An 18,034-nucleotide genomic window follows, 5' to 3' on the forward strand; every position below is an offset into this window, starting at 1 on the left:
TACCTGAGTCTCATTCTGTTTGTGAGCCTTATTCTGTACCTGAGCCTCACTCTGTACGTGGGTCTCACTCTGTACAAGAGCCTCACTCTGTGTCGGAGCCTCACTGTGTATCTGAGTCTCACTCTGTACCTTAGCCTCATTGTGTACCTGAGACTAACTTTTTATCTGAATCTCATGCTGTATCTGTCTCTTATTCTGTACTGAGCCTCAGTCTGTATCTGAGCCTCACTCTGTATCTGAGTCTCACTCTGTACCCGAGCCTCACTCTGTACCTGGGTCTCACCCTGTAACTGAACCTCACTCTGTATCAAAGTCTCATTCTATACCTGAGCCATACTCTTTATCTGACAATCACTCTGTACCTGAGTCTTACCCTGTAACTGAGCCTCAGTCCGTACCTGAGCCCCACACTGTACCTGAGCCTCACTCTGTACCTGAGTCTTACTCTGTACCGGAGTCGCATTCTGTTTCTGAGCCAAACTCTACATCTGAGCCACACTCTGTAACTGAGCCTCTATCTGTATCAGATCCTCACTCTGTATCTTTCTCTCATTCTGTAAATGAGTCTCATTTTGTACCTGAGCCTCACTCTGTATCTCAGTCACACTCTGTACCTGAGCCTCACTCTGTACATGAGTCATACTCGGTACCTGTGCCTCAATGGGAAACTGAGCCTCATCCTGTATCTGAGCCTCACTCTGTATCTGAGTCTCAATCTGTACCTGCGCCCCACTCTTTACATGAGTCTCAGTTTGTACGTGAGCCTCACTCTGCACCTAAGCCTCACTCTGTACCTGAGTCTCACTCTGTACCAGAGCCTCACTCTGTGTCAGAGCCTCATGTGTATCTGAGTCTCATTCTGTACCTGAGCCTCACTCTGTACCCGAGTCTCACTCTGTTTCTGAGACTCACTCTGTACCTGAGTCTCACTCTGTACCTGAGTCTCACTCTGTAGCAGAGCCTCACTCTGTGTCGGAGCCTCACTGTGTATCTGATTCTCACTCTGTACCTGAGCCTCATTGTGTACCTGAGCCACACTATTTATCTGAATCTCATGCTGTATCTGTCTCTCATTCTGTACTGAGCCTCAGTCTGTATCTGAGCCTCACTCTGTATCTGAGTCTTACTCTGTACCTGACTCTCATTGTGTACCTGAGCCTCACTCTGTATCTGAGCCTTACTGTGTACCTGAGAATCACTCTATATCTGAATCTCTTTCTGTACCTGAACCTCACTCTGTAGCTGAGCCTCACTCTGTATCTGAGTCTTAATCTGTACCTGAGTCTCATTCTGTTTCTGAGTCTTACTCTACATCTGAGCCTCACTCTGCATCTGAGCCTAACTCTGTACCTGAGCCTCACTCTGTACCTGAATCTCAGTCTGCACTTGAGCCACACTCTGTAACTGAGCCTCTATCTGTATCAGATCCTCACTCTGTATCTGTCTCTCATTCTGTACATGAGTCTCATTTTGTACCTGAGCCTCACTCTGTATCTCAGTCACACTCTGTAACTGAGCCTCCCTCTGTACATGATTCATACTCTGTACCTGTGCCTCAATGGGTACCTGAGCCTCATCCTGTATCTGAGCCTCACTCTTTATCTGAGTCTCATTCTGTACCTAAGTCTCACTCTGTACCTGAGTCTCACCCTGTACCTGAGCCTCACTCTGTATCTGAGCCTCACTCTGTATCTGAATCTCATTCTGTACCTGAGGCTCACTCTGTACCTGAGTCGCAATCTGTACTCTAGCCTCACTCTGTGTTGGATGCTGCCTGTGTATCTGATTCTCAATCTGTACCTGAGCCTCACTCTGTATCTGATTCTCACTGTGTCCTGAGCCTCATTCTGGCCCTGAGTCTCATTGTGTACCTGAACCTCACTCTTGAACTGAATCTCATGCTGTATCTGTCTCTCATTCTGTACTGATCCTCAGACTGTATCTGACCCTCACTCTGTATCTGAGACTTACTCTGTACCTGAGAATCACTCTGTACCTGAATCTCGCTCTGCACCTGAGCCACAATCTGTATCTGTGTCTCACACTGTATCAGAGCCTCACTCTGTATGTGACTCTCATTCTGTATCTGAACCTCACTCTGTACCTGAGCCTCACTCAGCAATTGAGGTTCACTCTGTTCCTGAGCCTCACTCCTTATCTCAGACTCACTCTGTACCCGAGCCTCACTCTGTACCTGGGTCTCACCCTGTAACTGAACCTCACTCTGTATCTAAGTCTCATTCTATACCTGAGCCATACTCTTTATCTGACAATCACTCTGTACCTGAGTCTTACCCTGTAACTGAGCCTCACTCCGTACCTGAGCCCCACGCTGTACCTGAGCCTCACTCTGTACCTGAGTCTTACTCTGTACCTGAGTCTCATTCTGTTTGTGAGCCTTATTCTGTACCTGAGCCTCACTCTGTACGTGGGTCTCACTCTGTACAAGAGCCTCACTCTGTGTCGGAGCCTCACTGTGTATCTGAGTCTCACTCTGTACCTTAGCCTCATTGTGTACCTGAGACTAACTTTTTATCTGAATCTCATGCTGTATCTGTCTCTTATTCTGTACTGAGCCTCAGTCTGTATCTGAGCCTCACTCTGTATCTGAGTCTCACTCTGTACCCGAGCCTCACTCTGTACCTGGGTCTCACCCTGTAACTGAACCTCACTCTGTATCAAAGTCTCATTCTATACCTGAGCCATACTCTTTATCTGACAATCACTCTGTACCTGAGTCTTACCCTGTAACTGAGCCTCAGTCCGTACCTGAGCCCCACACTGTACCTGAGCCTCACTCTGTACCTGAGTCTTACTCTGTACCGGAGTCGCATTCTGTTTCTGAGCCAAACTCTACATCTGAGCCACACTCTGTAACTGAGCCTCTATCTGTATCAGATCCTCACTCTGTATCTTTCTCTCATTCTGTAAATGAGTCTCATTTTGTACCTGAGCCTCACTCTGTATCTCAGTCACACTCTGTACCTGAGCCTCACTCTGTACATGAGTCATACTCGGTACCTGTGCCTCAATGGGAAACTGAGCCTCATCCTGTATCTGAGCCTCACTCTGTATCTGAGTCTCAATCTGTACCTGCGCCCCACTCTTTACACGAGTCTCAGTTTGTACGTGAGCCTCACTCTGCACCTAAGCCTCACTCTGTACCTGAGTCTCACTCTGTACCAGAGCCTCACTCTGTGTCAGAGCCTCATGTGTATCTGAGTCTCATTCTGTACCTGAGCCTCACTCTGTACCCGAGTCTCACTCTGTTTCTGAGACTCACTCTGTACCTGAGTCTCACTCTGTACCTGAGTCTCACTCTGTAGCAGAGCCTCACTCTGTGTCGGAGCCTCACTGTGTATCTGATTCTCACTCTGTACCTGAGCCTCATTGTGTACCTGAGCCACACTATTTATCTGAATCTCATGCTGTATCTGTCTCTCATTCTGTACTGAGCCTCAGTCTGTATCTGAGCCTCACTCTGTATCTGAGTCTTAATCTGTACCTGAGTCTCATTCTGTTTCTGAGTCTTACTCTACATCTGAGCCTCACTCTGCATCTGAGCCTAACTCTGTACCTGAGCCTCACTCTGTACCTGAATCTCAGTCTGCACTTGAGCCACACTCTGTAACTGAGCCTCTATCTGTATCAGATCCTCATTCTGTATCTGTCTCTCATTCTGTACATAAGTCTCATTTTGTACCTGAGCCTCACTCTGTATCTCAGTCACACTCTGTACCTGAGCCTCAGTCTGTACACGATCCTCAGTTTGTACGTGAGCCTCGCTCTGTACATGAGTCTCACTCTGTACCTGAGCCTCAGTCTGTATCTGAGCCTCACTCTGTATCTGAGACTTACTCTGTACCTGACTCTCATTCTGTACCTGAGCCTCATTCTGTATCTGAGCCTCACTCTGTATCTGAGTCTTAATCTGTACCTGAGTCTCATTCTGTTTCTGAGACTTACTCTACACCTGAGCCTCACTCTGTTTCTGAGCCTCACTCTGTACCTGAATCTCAGTCTGAACCTGAGCCACACTCTGTAACTGAGCCTCTATCTGTATCAAATCCTCTCTCTGTATCTTTCTCTCAATCTGTACATGAGTCTCATTTTGTACCTGAGCCTCTCTCTGTATCTCAGTCACACTCTGTACCTGAGCCCCACACTGTACATGAGTCATACTCTGTACATGTGCCTCAATGGGTACCTGAGCCTCATCCTGTATCTGAGCCTCACTCTTTATCTGAGTCTCATTCTGTACCTAAGCCTCACTCTGTACCTGAGCGTCATTCTGTATCTGAATCTCATTCTGTACCTGAGCCTCACTCTTTACCTGAGCCTCACTCTGTACCCGAGCCTCACTCTGTGTCGGATACTCCATGTGTATCTGAGTCTCACTCTGTACCTGAGCCTCACTCTGGACCTGAGTCTCATTGTGTACCTGAGCCTCACTCGTGAACTGAATCTCATTCTGTATCTGTCTCTCATTCTGTAATGATCCTCATTCTGTATCTGAGCCTCACTCTGTATCTGAGCCTTACTCTGTACCTGAGAATCACTCTGTACCTGAATCTCGCTCCGCACATGAGCCACACTCTATATCTTAGCCTCACACTGTATCAGAGCCTCACACTCTAACTGACTCTCATTCTGTATCTGAACCTCACTCTGTACCTGAGCATCACTCTGGAATTGAGGTTCACTCGGTTCCTGAGCCTCACTCCATATCTCAGACTCACTCTGTAACCCGAGCCTCGCTCTGTACCTGAGTCTCATCCTGTAAGTGAACCTCACTCTGTATCTAAGTCTCATTCTATACCTGAACCATACTCTGTATCGGACAATCACTCTGTTCCTGGGTGTTACTCTGTACCTGAGTCTCACTCTGTTATTGAGTCTTACTCTGTACCTGAGTCTCATTCTGTATCTGAGCCTTACTCTGTACCTGAGCCTCACTCGGTACCTAAATATCACTCTGCAACTGAGCCACACTCTGTTTCGCAGCCTCAACTGTATCATTGCCTCATTCTGTATCTGACTCTCATTATGTACCTGAGACTCACTCTGTATCTGAGCCTCACTCCGAATCTGAGTCTTACTCAGCACTTGAGCCTCGCTCTGTACCTGAGTCTCACTCTGTACCAGAGCCTCATTTTGTATCTGAGCATCACTCAGTATCTGAGTCTCTCTCTGTACCTGAGCCTCACTGTGTACATGAGTCATACTCTGTACCTCTGCCTCAATCTGTACCTGAGCCTCACTGTGTATCTGAGCCTCACTCTGTACCTGAGCCTCACTCTGGAAGTCAACTTCACTCTTTTCCTGAGACTCTCTGTGTATCTCAGACTCACTCTGTATCTGAGCCTCACTCTCGATCTGAACATCACTCCGTATCTGTGTCTCACTCTGTGCCATAGCCCAACTTTGTATCTAAGACTCACTCTGTATCTGCGCCTCACTATGTATCTGAGTCTTACTCAGTACCTGAGCATAACTCTGTACCTGAGTCTCACTCTGTACCAGAGCCTCATTTTGTATCTGAGCATCACTCAGTATCTAAGTCTCTCTCTGTACCTGAGCCTCACTCTGTACATGAGTCATACACTATACCTCTGCCTCTATCTGTACCTGAGCCTCACTGCTTATCTGAGCCTCACTCTGTATCTGAGCCTTACTCTGGAATGAACTTCACTCTTTTCCTGAGACCCTCTGTGTATCTTAGCCTCACTCTGTAACTGAGCCTCACTCTGGAACTGAGCATAATCAGTACCTGAGCCTTACTCGGTATCTGAGTCTCATTCTGCAGCTGAATCTCACTCTGCACCTGAGCCACACTCTGTATCAGATCCTCACTCTGTATATGTCTCTCATTCTGTACTCAACCTCACTCTGTATCAGAGTCTTACTCTGTACCCGAGTCTCATTCTGTACTTGAGCCTCACTCTGCACCTTTGCCTCACTCTCTATCTGAGCCTTATTCTGTACCTGAGCCTCACTCTGTACCTGAGCCTTACTCTGTACCTGAGCCGTACTCAGTAACTGAGCCTCACTCTGTACCTGAGTCTCACTCTGTACCGGAGCCTCATTTTGTATCTGAGCCTCAATTTGTATCGGAGTCACACTCTGTACCTGAGACTAGCGTTGTACATGAGCCTCACTCTGTACCTGAACCTCACTCTGGAACTGAACATCCCTCTGCACCTGAGCCTCACACTGTATCCCAGCCTTGCTCAGTATCTGGGTCACATTCTGTAGCTGGGCCTCACTCTGTATCTGAGCCTCACTCTGTACCTGAGCCTCATCGTGTACCTGAGCCTCACTGTATTTGAGTCTCACTCTGCACCTGAGCCACACTCTGATCTGAGCCTCAGTCTGTATCTGACTTTCATTCGGTACATGAGTCTCATTGTGTACCTGTGCCTCACTCTGTATCTCAGTCAAACTCTGTAACTGAGCCTCACTCTGTACAAGAGTCATACACTGTACCTGTGCCTCAATCTGTACCAGAGGCTCATCCTGTATCTGAGCCTCACTCTGTATCTGAGCATCGCTCTGTATCAGAGTCTCAATTTGTACCTGAGCCTCACTCTGTACCTGAGCATCGCTCTGTATCAGAGTCTCACTCTGTACCTGAGCCTTCCACTGTATCTGAGCCTCATTCTGCAGCAGAATCTCACTCTGCACCTGAGCCACACTCTGTACCTGAGCCTCATCCTGTATCTGAGTCTCACTCTGTATCTGAGTCTCATTCTGTACCTGAGACTCATTCTGTACCTGAGCCTTACTCTGTACCTGAGTCTCACTTTGTACCTGAGCCTCATTCTGTACCTGAGCATCACTCTGTATCTGAGCCTCATTCTGTACCAGAGTCTCACTCTGAACCATAGGCTCACTTTGTATCTGAGCCTCACTTTGTATCGGAGTCACACTCTGTACCTGAGCCTCGCTTTGTACATGAGTCTCACTCTGTACCTGAGCCTCACTGTGTACCTGAGCCTCGCTCTGTATCTGATCCTCACTCTGTACCTGAGCCTCACTCTGGAACTGAACTTCACTCTGAAACTGAGCCTCACACTGTATCCCAGCCTTGCTCTGTATCTGGGTCTCATTCTGTAGCTGGGCCACACTATGTATCTGAGCCTCACTCTGTACCTGAGCCTCATCGTGTACCTGAGCCTCACTCTGTATCTGAGCCTTACTCTGTACCTGAGTCTCACTTTGTACCTGAGCCTCACTCTGTACCTGAGCATCACTCTGTATCAGAGTCTCACTCTGTACCTGAGCTTTGCTCTGTATCTGAGCCTCGTTTTGTACATCAATCTCACTCTGCACTTGAGCCCCACACTGTATCTGAGCCTCATTCTGTATCAGATCCTCACTCTGTATCTGTCTCTCATTATGTACTGAGCCTCACTCTGTATCTGAGTCTTACTCTGTACCTGAGTCTCATTCTGTGCCTGAGCCTTACTCTACATTTGAGCCTCACTCTGTACCTGAGCCTTACTCTGTACCTGAGTCTCACTTTGTACCTGAGCCTCATTCTGTACCTGAGCATCACTCTGTATCTGAGCCTCATTCTGTACCAGAGTCTCACTCTGAACCATAGGCTCACTTTGTATCTGAGCCTCACTTTGTATCGGAGTCACACTCTGTACCTGAGCCTCGCTTTGTACATGAGTCTCACTCTGTACCTGAGCCTCACTGTGTACCTGAGCCTCGCTCTGTATCTGATCCTCACTCTGTACCTGAGCCTCACTCTGGAACTGAACTTCACTCTGAAACTGAGCCTCACACTGTATCCCAGCCTTGCTCTGTATCTGGGTCTCATTCTGTAGCTGGGCCACACTATGTATCTGAGCCTCACTCTGTACCTGAGCCTCATCGTGTACCTGAGCCTCACTCTGTATCTGAGCCTTACTCTGTACCTGAGTCTCACTTTGTACCTGAGCCTCACTCTGTACCTGAGCATCACTCTGTATCAGAGTCTCACTCTGTACCTGAGCTTTGCTCTGTATCTGAGCCTCGTTTTGTACATCAATCTCACTCTGCACTTGAGCCCCACACTGTATCTGAGCCTCATTCTGTATCAGATCCTCACTCTGTATCTGTCTCTCATTATGTACTGAGCCTCACTCTGTATCTGAGTCTTACTCTGTACCTGAGTCTCATTCTGTGCCTGAGCCTTACTCTACATTTGAGCCTCACTCTGTACCTGAGCCTTACTCTGTACCTGAGTCTCACTTTGTACCTGAGCCTCATTCTGTACCTGAGCATCACTCTGTATCTGAGCCTCATTCTGTACCAGAGTCTCACTCTGAACCATAGGCTCACTTTGTATCTGAGCCTCACTTTGTATCGGAGTCACACTCTGTACCTGAGCCTCGCTTTGTACATGAGTCTCACTCTGTACCTGAGCCTCACTGTGTACCTGAGCCTCGCTCTGTATCTGATCCTCACTCTGTACCTGAGCCTCACTCTGGAACTGAACTTCACTCTGAAACTGAGCCTCACACTGTATCCCAGCCTTGCTCTGTATCTGGGTCTCATTCTGTAGCTGGGCCACACTATGTATCTGAGCCTCACTCTGTACCTGAGCCTCATCGTGTACCTGAGCCTCACTCTGTATCTGAGCCTTACTCTGTACCTGAGTCTCACTTTGTACCTGAGCCTCACTCTGTACCTGAGCATCACTCTGTATCAGAGTCTCACTCTGTACCTGAGCTTTGCTCTGTATCTGAGCCTCGTTTTGTACATCAATCTCACTCTGCACTTGAGCCCCACACTGTATCTGAGCCTCATTCTGTATCAGATCCTCACTCTGTATCTGTCTCTCATTATGTACTGAGCCTCACTCTGTATCTGAGTCTTACTCTGTACCTGAGTCTCATTCTGTGCCTGAGCCTTACTCTACATTTGAGCCTCACTCTGTATCTGAGCCTTACTCTGTACCTGAATCTCAGTCTGCACCTGAGCCATACTCTGTATCTGAGCCTTAATCTCTATTAGATCCTCAGTCTGTATCTGACTCTCATTCTGTGCATGAGTCTCATTGTTTACCTGAGCCTCACTCTGTATCTCAGTCACACTCTGTACCTGAGCCTCACTCTGTGCCTGAGCCTCATCCCGTATCTGAGCCTCACTATGTACATGAGTCATATTCTGTACCTGTGCCTCAATCTGTACCTGAGCCCCAATCCCGTATCAGAGCCTCACTCTGTATCTGAGTTTCATTCTGTATCTGAGTCTCATTCTGTGCCTGAGCCTTACTCTGTACCTGAGTCTCACCTTGTAACTGAGTCTCACTCTGTAGCCGAGCCTCACTCTGTACCTGAGTCTCACTCTGTACGTGAGCCTCACTCTGTATCTGAGTCTCATTCTGTAACTGAGCCTCACTCTGTACACGAGTCTCAGTTTGTACGTGAGCCTCACTCTGTACCTAAGCCTCACTCTGTACCTGAGTCTCACTCTGTACCTGAGCCTCACTCTGTATCTGAGCCTCACTGTGTATCTGAGTCTCATTCTTTACCTGAGCCTCACTCTGTACCTGAGCCTCAATCTGTACCCGAGTCTCACACCGTTCCCGAGCCTCACTCTGTAACAGAGTCTCACTCTGTGTCGGAGCCTCACTGTGTATCTGATTCTCACTCTATACCTGAGCCTCACTCTGTATCTGCTTCTCACTGTGTCCTGTGCCTCACCTGTACCTGAGCCTCATTGTGTACCTGAGCCTCACTCTTTATCTCAATCTCATGCTGTATCTGTCTCTCATTTTGTACTGAGCCTCAGTCTGTATCTAAGCAACACACTGTATCTGAGTCTTACTCTATACCTGACTCTCATTCTGTACCTGAGCATCACTCTGTATCTGAGCCTTACTCTGTACCTGAGAATCATTTTGTATCTGACTCTCACTCTGTATCTGAGCCTAACTCTGTACCTGAGCCTCACTCTGTACCTGATTCTCAGTCTGCACCTGAGCCACACTCTGTAACTGAGCCTCTATCTGTATCAGATCCTCACTCTGTATCTGTCTCTCATTCTGTACATGAGTCTCATTTTGTACCTGAGCCTCACTCTGTGTCTCAGTCACACTCTGTACCTGAGTCTCATGAATCATACTCTGTACATGTGCCTCAATGGGTACCTGAGCCTCATCCCGTATCTGAGCCTCACTCTTTATCTGAGTCTCATTCTGTACCTAAGCCTCACTCTGTACCTGAGTCTCCCTCTGTACCTGAGCCTCACTCTGTATCTGAGCATCAATCTGTATCTGAATCTCATTCTGTACCTGAGTCTCACTCTGTACCTGAGCCTCACTCTGTACCCGAGCCTCACTCTGTGTCGGAGACTCCATGTGTATCTGAGTCTCACTCTGTACCTGAGCCTCACTCTGTATTTGATTCTCACTGTGTCCTGAGCCTCACTCTGGACCTGAGTCACATTATGTACCTGAGCCTCACTCTTGAACTGAGTCTCATTCTGTATCTGTCTCTCATTCTGTACTGAGCCTCACACTGTATCAGAGCCTCACTCTGTATCTGACTCTCATTCTGTATCTGAACCTCACTCTGGACCTGAACATCACTCTGGAATTGAGGTCCAATCTGTTCCTGAGCCTCACTCCGTATCTCAGACTCACTCTGTATCGAGCCTCACTCTGTACCTGAGTCTCACCCTGTATCTGAACCTCACTCTGTACCTGAACCTCACTCTGGAATTGAGGTTCACTCTGTTCCTGAGCATCACTCCGTATCTCAGACTCACTCTGTATCGAGCCTCACTCTGTACCTGAGTCTCACCCTGTAACTGAACCTCACTCTGTCCTTAAGTTTCACTCTATACCTGAGCCATAATCTGTATCTGACAATCACTCTGTACCTGAGTCTCACCCTGTAACTGAGCCTCACTCCGTACCTGAGCCCCACATTGTACCTGAGCCTCACTCTGTACCTGAGTCTCACTCTTTACCAGAACCTCACTCTGTGTCGGAGCCTCACTGTGTATCTGAGTCTCACTCTGTACCATAGCCTCATTGTGTACCTGAGCCTAACTCTTTATCTGAATCTCATGCTGTATCTGTCTCCTATTCTGTACTGAGCCTCAGTCTGTATCTGAGCCTCACTCTGTATCTGAGTCTTACTCTGTACCTGAGTCTCATTCTGTTTCTGAGCCTTACTCTACCTCTGAGCCTCACTCTGTACATGAGTCTTACTCTGCACCTGAGCCACACTCTGTAACTGAGCCTCTATCTGTATCAGATCCTCACTCTGTATCTGTCTCTCATTCTGTACATGAGTCTCATTTTGTTCCTGAGCCTCAATCTGTGTCTCAGTCACACTCTGTACCTGAGCCTCACACTGTACATGAGTCATACTCTGTACATGTGCCTCAATGGGTACCTGAGCCTCATCCTGTATCTGAGCCTCCCTCTTTATCTGAGTCTCATTCTGTACCTAAGCCTCACTCTGTACCTGAGTCTCCCTCTGTACCTGAGCCTCACTCTGTATCTGAGCATCAATCTGTATCTGAATCTCATTCTGTACCTGAGCCTCACTCTGTACCTGAGCTTCACTCTGTACCCGAGCCTCACTCCGTGTCGGAGACTCCATGTGTATCTGAGTCTCATTCTGTACTTGAGCCTCACTCTGTATGTGATTCTCACTGTGTCCTGAGCCTCACTCTGGACCTGAGTCACATTATGTACCTGAGCCTCACTCTTGAACTGAGTCTCATTCTGTATCTGTCTCTCATTCTGTACTGAGCCTCACACTGTATCAGAGCCTCACTCTGTATCTGACTCTCATTCTGTATCTGAACCTCACTCTGTACCTGAACCTCACTCTGGAATTGAGGTTCACTCTGTTCCTGAGCCTCACTCTGTATCTCAGACTCACTCTGTATCGAGCCTCACTCTGTACCTGAGTCTCACCCTGTAACTGAACCTCACTCTGTCCCTAAGTCTCACTCTATACCTGAGCCATACTCTGTATCTGACAATCACTGAGCCTCACTCTGTATGTGATTCTCACAGTGTCCTGAGCCTCACTCTGCACCTGAGTCTCATTGAGTACCTGAGCCTAACTCTTTATCTGAATCTCATGCTGTATCTGTCTCCTATTCTGTACTGAGCCTCAGTCTGTATCTGAGCCTCACTCTGTATCTGAGTATTACTCTGTACCTGAGTCTCATTCTGTTTCTGAGCCTTACTCTACTTCTGAGCCTCACTCTGTACATGAGTCTTACTCTGCACCTGAGCCACACTCTGTAACTGAGCCTCTATCTGTATCAGATCCTCACTCTGTATCTGTCTCTCATTCTGTACATGAGTCTCATTTTGTTCCTGAGCCTCAATCTGTGTCTCAGTCACACTCTGTACCTGAGCCTCACACTGTAAATGAGTCATACTCTGTACATGTGCCTCAATGGGTACCTGAGCCTCATCCTGTATCTGAGCCTCCCTCTTTATCTGAGTCTCATTCTGTACCTAAGCCTCACTCTGTACCTGAGTCTCCCTCTGTACCTGAGCCTCACTCTGTATCTGAGCATCAATCTGTATCTGAATCTCATTCTGTACCTGAGCCTCACTCTGTACCTGAGCTTCACTCTGTACCCGAGCCTCACTCTGTGTCAGAGACTCCATGTGTATCTGAGTCTCATTCTGTACTTGAGCCTCACTCTGTATGTGATTCTCACAGTGTCCTGAGCCTCACTCTGCACCTGAGTCTCATTGAGTACCTGAGCCTAACTCTTGAACTGAATCTCATGCTGTATCTGTCTCTCGTTCTGTACTGATACTCATTCTGTATCTGAGCCTCAATCTGTATCTGAGTCTTACTCTGTACCTGAGTCTCATTCTGTACCTGAGCCTCACTATGCACCTGAGCCTCACTCTGTATCTTAGCTTTACTCTGTACCTGAGGATCACTCTGTACCTGAATCTCTCTCTGCACCTGTGCCACACACTGTATGTGAGCCTCACACTGTATCGGAGCCTCACTCTGTATCTGACTCTCATTCTGTATCTGAACCTCACTCTGTACCTGAGCCACACTCTGTGCCTGAGCCTCATCCTGTATCTGAGTCTCACTCTGTATCTGAGTCTTACTCTGTACCTGAGTCTCATTCTGTACCTGAGCCTCACTCTGTTTCTGAGACTCACTCCGTATCTCAGATTCACTCTGTACCCGAGCCTCACTCTGTACCTGAGTCTCACCCTGTAACTGAGCCTCACTTCGTACATGAGCCCCACTCTGTACCTGAGCCTCACTCTGTACCTGAGTCTTACTCTGCACCTGAGTCTCATTCTGTTTCTGAGCCTTACTCTGTACCTGTGCCTCAATCTGTACCTGAGTCTCACTCTGTACCAGAACCTCACTCTGTGTCGGTGCCTCACTGTGTATCTGAGTCTCACTCTGTACCTTAGCCTCATTGTGTACCTGAGCCTAACTCTTTATCTGAATCTCATTCTGTATCTGTCTTTTATTCTGTACTGAGCCTCAGTCTGTATTTGAGCCTCACTCTGTATCTGAGTCTTACTCTGTACCTGAGTCTCATTCTGTTTCTGAGACTTACTCTGTATCTGAGCCTAACTCTGTACCTGAGCCTCACTCTGTACCTGAATCTCAGTCTGCACCTGAGCCACACTCTGTAGCTGAGCCTCTATCTGTTTCAGATCCTCACTCTGTATCTGTCTCTCATTCTGTACATGAGTCTCATTTTGTACCTGAGCCTCACTCTGTATCTCAGTCACACTCTGTACCTGAGCCTCATTCTGTACATGAGTCATACTCTCTACCTGTGCCTTGTTGGGTACCTGAGCCTCATCCTGTATCTGAGCCTCACTCTGTATCGGAGTCTCATTCTGTTCCTGAGCCTCACTCTGTACACGTGTCTCAGTTTGTACGTGAGCCTCACTCTGTACCTGTTTTTCACTCTGTACCTGAGCCTCACTCTGTATCTGAGCCTCACTCTCTATCTGAGTCTCATTCTGTACCTGAGCCTCACTATGTACCTGAGCCTCACTCTGTACCTGAGTCTCATTCTGTACCCGAGCCTCACTCTGTATCTCAGTCACACTCTGTACCTGAGCCTCACTCTGTACATGAGTCATACTCTGTAACTGTGCCTCAATGGGTACCTGAGCCTCATTCTGTACCTGAGCATCACTCTGTACACGAGTCTCAGTGTGTACGTGAGCCTCACTCTGTACCTAAGCCTCACTCTGTACCTGAGTCTCACACTGTACCTGAGCATCACTCTGTATCTGAGCCTCACTCTGTATCTGAGTCTCATTCTGTACCTGAGCCTCACTCTGTACCTGAGCCTCACTCTGTGTCGGAGCCTCACTGTGTATCTGAGTCTCACTCTGTACATGAGCCTCACTCTGTATCTGATTTTCACTGTGTCCTGAGCCTCACATGTACCTGAGCCTCATTGTGTACCTGAGCCTTTCTCATTATCTGAATCTCATGCTGTATCTGTCTCTCATTCTGTACTGAGCCTCAGTCTGTATCTGAGCCTCACTCTGAATCTGAGTCTTACTCTGTACCTGAGTCTCATTCTGTTTCTGAGCCTTACTCTACTTCTGAGCCTCACTCTGTACATGAGTCTTACTATGCACCTGAGCCACACTCTGTAACTCAGCCTCTATCTGTATCAGATCCTCACTCTGTATCTGTCTCTCATTCTGTACATGAGTTTCATTTTGTTACTGAGCCTCTCTCTGTATCTCAGTCACACTCTACCTGAGCCTCACTCTGTACATGAGTCATACTCTGTACCTGTGCCTCAATGGGTACCTGAGCCTCATTCTGTACCTGAGCCTCACCCTGTACACGAGTATCAGTTTGTTCGTGAGCCTCACTCATTACCTAAGCCTCACTCTGTACCTGAATCTCACTCTGTACCTGAGCCTCACTCTGTATCTGAGCCTCACTCTGTATCTGAGTCTCACTTTGTTGCTGAGCCTCACTCTGTACCTGAGCCTCACTCTGTACCCGAGTATCACTCTGTATCCGAGCCTCACTCTGTACATGAGTGTCACTCTGTACCTGTGTCTCACTCTGTAGCAGAGCCTCACTCTTTGTCGGAGCCTCACTGTGTATTTGATTCTCAATCTGTACCTGAGCCTCACTCTGTATCTGATTCACACTGTGTCCAGAGCCTCACCTGTACCTGAGCCTCATTGTGTACCTGAGCCTCACTCTTTATCTCAATCTCATGCTGTATCTGTCTCTCATTCTGTACTGAGGCTCAGTTCGTATCTGAGCCTCACTCTGTATCTGAGTCTTACTCTGTAACTGACTCTCATTCTGTACCTGAGCTTCACTCTGTATCTGAGCCTTACTCTGTACCTGAGAATCACTCTGTATCTCACTCTCATTCTGTACCTGAAACTCACTCTGTATCTGAGCCTCACTCTGTACCTGAGTCTTAATCTGTACCTGAGTCTCATTCTGTTTCTGAGACTTACTCTACATCTGAGCCTCACTCAGTATCTGAGCCTAACTCCGTACCTGAGCCTCACTCTGTACCTGAATCTCAGTCTGCACCTGAGCCACACTCTGTAACTGAGCCTCTATCTGTATCAGATCCTCACTCTGTATCTGTCTCTCATTCTGTACATGAGTCTCATTTTGTACCTGAGCCTCACTCTGTATCTCAGTCACAGTCTGTACCTGAGCATCATTCTGTACATGAGTCATACTCTGTACCTGTACATCAATGGGTACCTGAGCCTCATCCTGTATCTGAGCCTCACTCTTTATCGGACTCTCATTCTGTACCTAAGCCTCACTCTGTACCTGAGTCTCACTCTGTACCTGAGCCTCACTCTGTATCTGAACTTCACTCTGTATGTGAATCTCATTCTGTACTGACTCTCATTCTGTACCTGAGCCTCACTCTGTATCTGAGCCTTACACTTTACCTGAGAATCACTATGTATCTGACTCTCATTCTGTACCTGAGCCTCACTCTGTATCTGAGCCTCACTCTGTTTCTGAGTCTTAATCTGCACCTGAGTCTCATTCTGTTTCTGAGAATTACTCTACACCTGAGCCTCACTCTGTATCTGAGCCTCACTCTGTATCTGAGTCTCATTCTGTACCTGAGCCTCACTCTGTACCTGAGCCTCAATCTGTACCCGAGTCTCACTTTGAATCCGAGCCTCAATCTTTACCTGAGTCACACTCTGTACCTGAGTCTCACTCTGTAGAAGAGCCTCACTCTGTGTCGGAGCCTCACTGTGTATGTGATTCTCACTCTGTACCTGAGCCTCACTCTGTATCTGATTCTCACAGTGTCCTGAGGCTCACATGTACCTGAGCCTCATTGTGTACCTGAGCCTTTCTCTTCATCTGAATCTCATGCTGTATCTGTCTCTCATTCTGTACTGAGCTTCACTCTGTATCTGAGCCTCACTCTGTATCTGGGTCTTTATCTGCAAATGAGTCTCATTCTGTTTCTGAGACTTACTCTACACCTGAGCCACACTATGTATCTGAGACTTACTCTGTAGCTGACTCTCATTCTGTACCTGAGCCTCACTCTGAATCTGAGCCTCACTCTGTATCTGAGTCTTACTCTGTACCTGAGTCTCATTCTGTACCTGAGCCTCACTCACTTCCTGAGCCTCACTCCCTGTCTCAGACTCACTCTTACCCGAGCCTCACTCTGTACCTGAGTCTCACTCTGTAACTGAACCTCACTCTGTATCTAAGTCTCATTCTATACCTGAGCCATACTCTGTATCTGACAATCACTCTGTATCTGAGTCTCACTCTGTACCTGAATCTCAGTCTGCACCTGAGCCACACTCTGTAACTGAGCCTCAATCTGTATCAGATCCTCACTCTGTATCTGACTCTCATTCTGTACATGAGTCTCATTGTGTACCTGATCCTCACTCTGTATCTAAGCCTCACTCTGTATCTGAGTCTTAATCTGTACCTGAGTCTCATTCTGTTTCTGAGACTTACTCTGCACTTGAGCCTCACTCTGTACCTGAGCCTCCCTCCGTACCTGAATCTCAGTCTGAACCTGAGCCACACTCTGTAACTGACCCTCTATCTGTATCAGATCCTCACTCTGTATCTGAGCATCACTCTTTATTTGCTTCTCACTGTGTCCTGAGCCTCACTCTGGAGCTGAGCCTCATTGTGTACCTGAGCCTCAATCTTTAACTGAATCTCATGCTGTATCTGTCTCTCATTCTGTACTGATCCTCAGTCTGTATCTGAGGCTCACTCTGTATCTGAGTCTTACTCTACCAGAGTCTCATTCTGTACATGAGCCTCACTCTGCACCTGAGCCTCACTCTGTATCTGAGCCTTACTCTGTACCTGAGAATCACTGTCTACCTGAATCTCGCACTGCACCTGAACCACACTCTGTATCTGAGCCTCACAATGTATCAGAGCCTCACCCTGTATCTGACTCTCATTCTGTATCTGAACCTCACTCTGTATCTGAGCCTCACTCTGTATCTGAGTTTTAATCTGTAACTGAGTCTCATTGTGTACCTGAGCCTCTTTCTGTATCTCAGTCACACTCTTTACCTGAGCCTCATTCTGTACATGAGTCATACTCTGTACCTGTGCCTCAATCTGTACCTGAGCCTCATCCTGTATCTGAGCCTCACTCTGTATCTGAGTCTCACTCTGTACCTGAACCTCACTCTGCATCTGAGCCTTACTCTGAAACTGAGCCACACTCTGTTTCGCAGCCTCAACTGTATCAGTGCCTCATTCTGTATCTGACTCTCATTTTGTTCCTGAGCCTCACTCTGTATCTGAGCCTCACTCTGTATCTGAGTCTTACTCAGTACTTGAGCCTCACTCTGTACCTGTCTCACTCTGTACCGGAGCCTCATTTTGTATCTGAGCATCATTCTGTATCTGAGCCTCTCTCTGTACCTGAGCCTCACTCTGTACATGAGTCATACTCTGTACCTCTGCCTCAAACAGTACCTGAGCCTCTCTGCGTATCTGATCCTCACTCTGTACCTGAGCCTCACTCTGGAAGTGAACTTCAC

The sequence above is a fragment of the Carcharodon carcharias genome, chromosome 15 (genome assembly GCF_017639515.1).
Source record: "Carcharodon carcharias isolate sCarCar2 chromosome 15, sCarCar2.pri, whole genome shotgun sequence".
Taxonomy (NCBI): Eukaryota; Metazoa; Chordata; class Chondrichthyes; order Lamniformes; family Lamnidae; genus Carcharodon; species Carcharodon carcharias.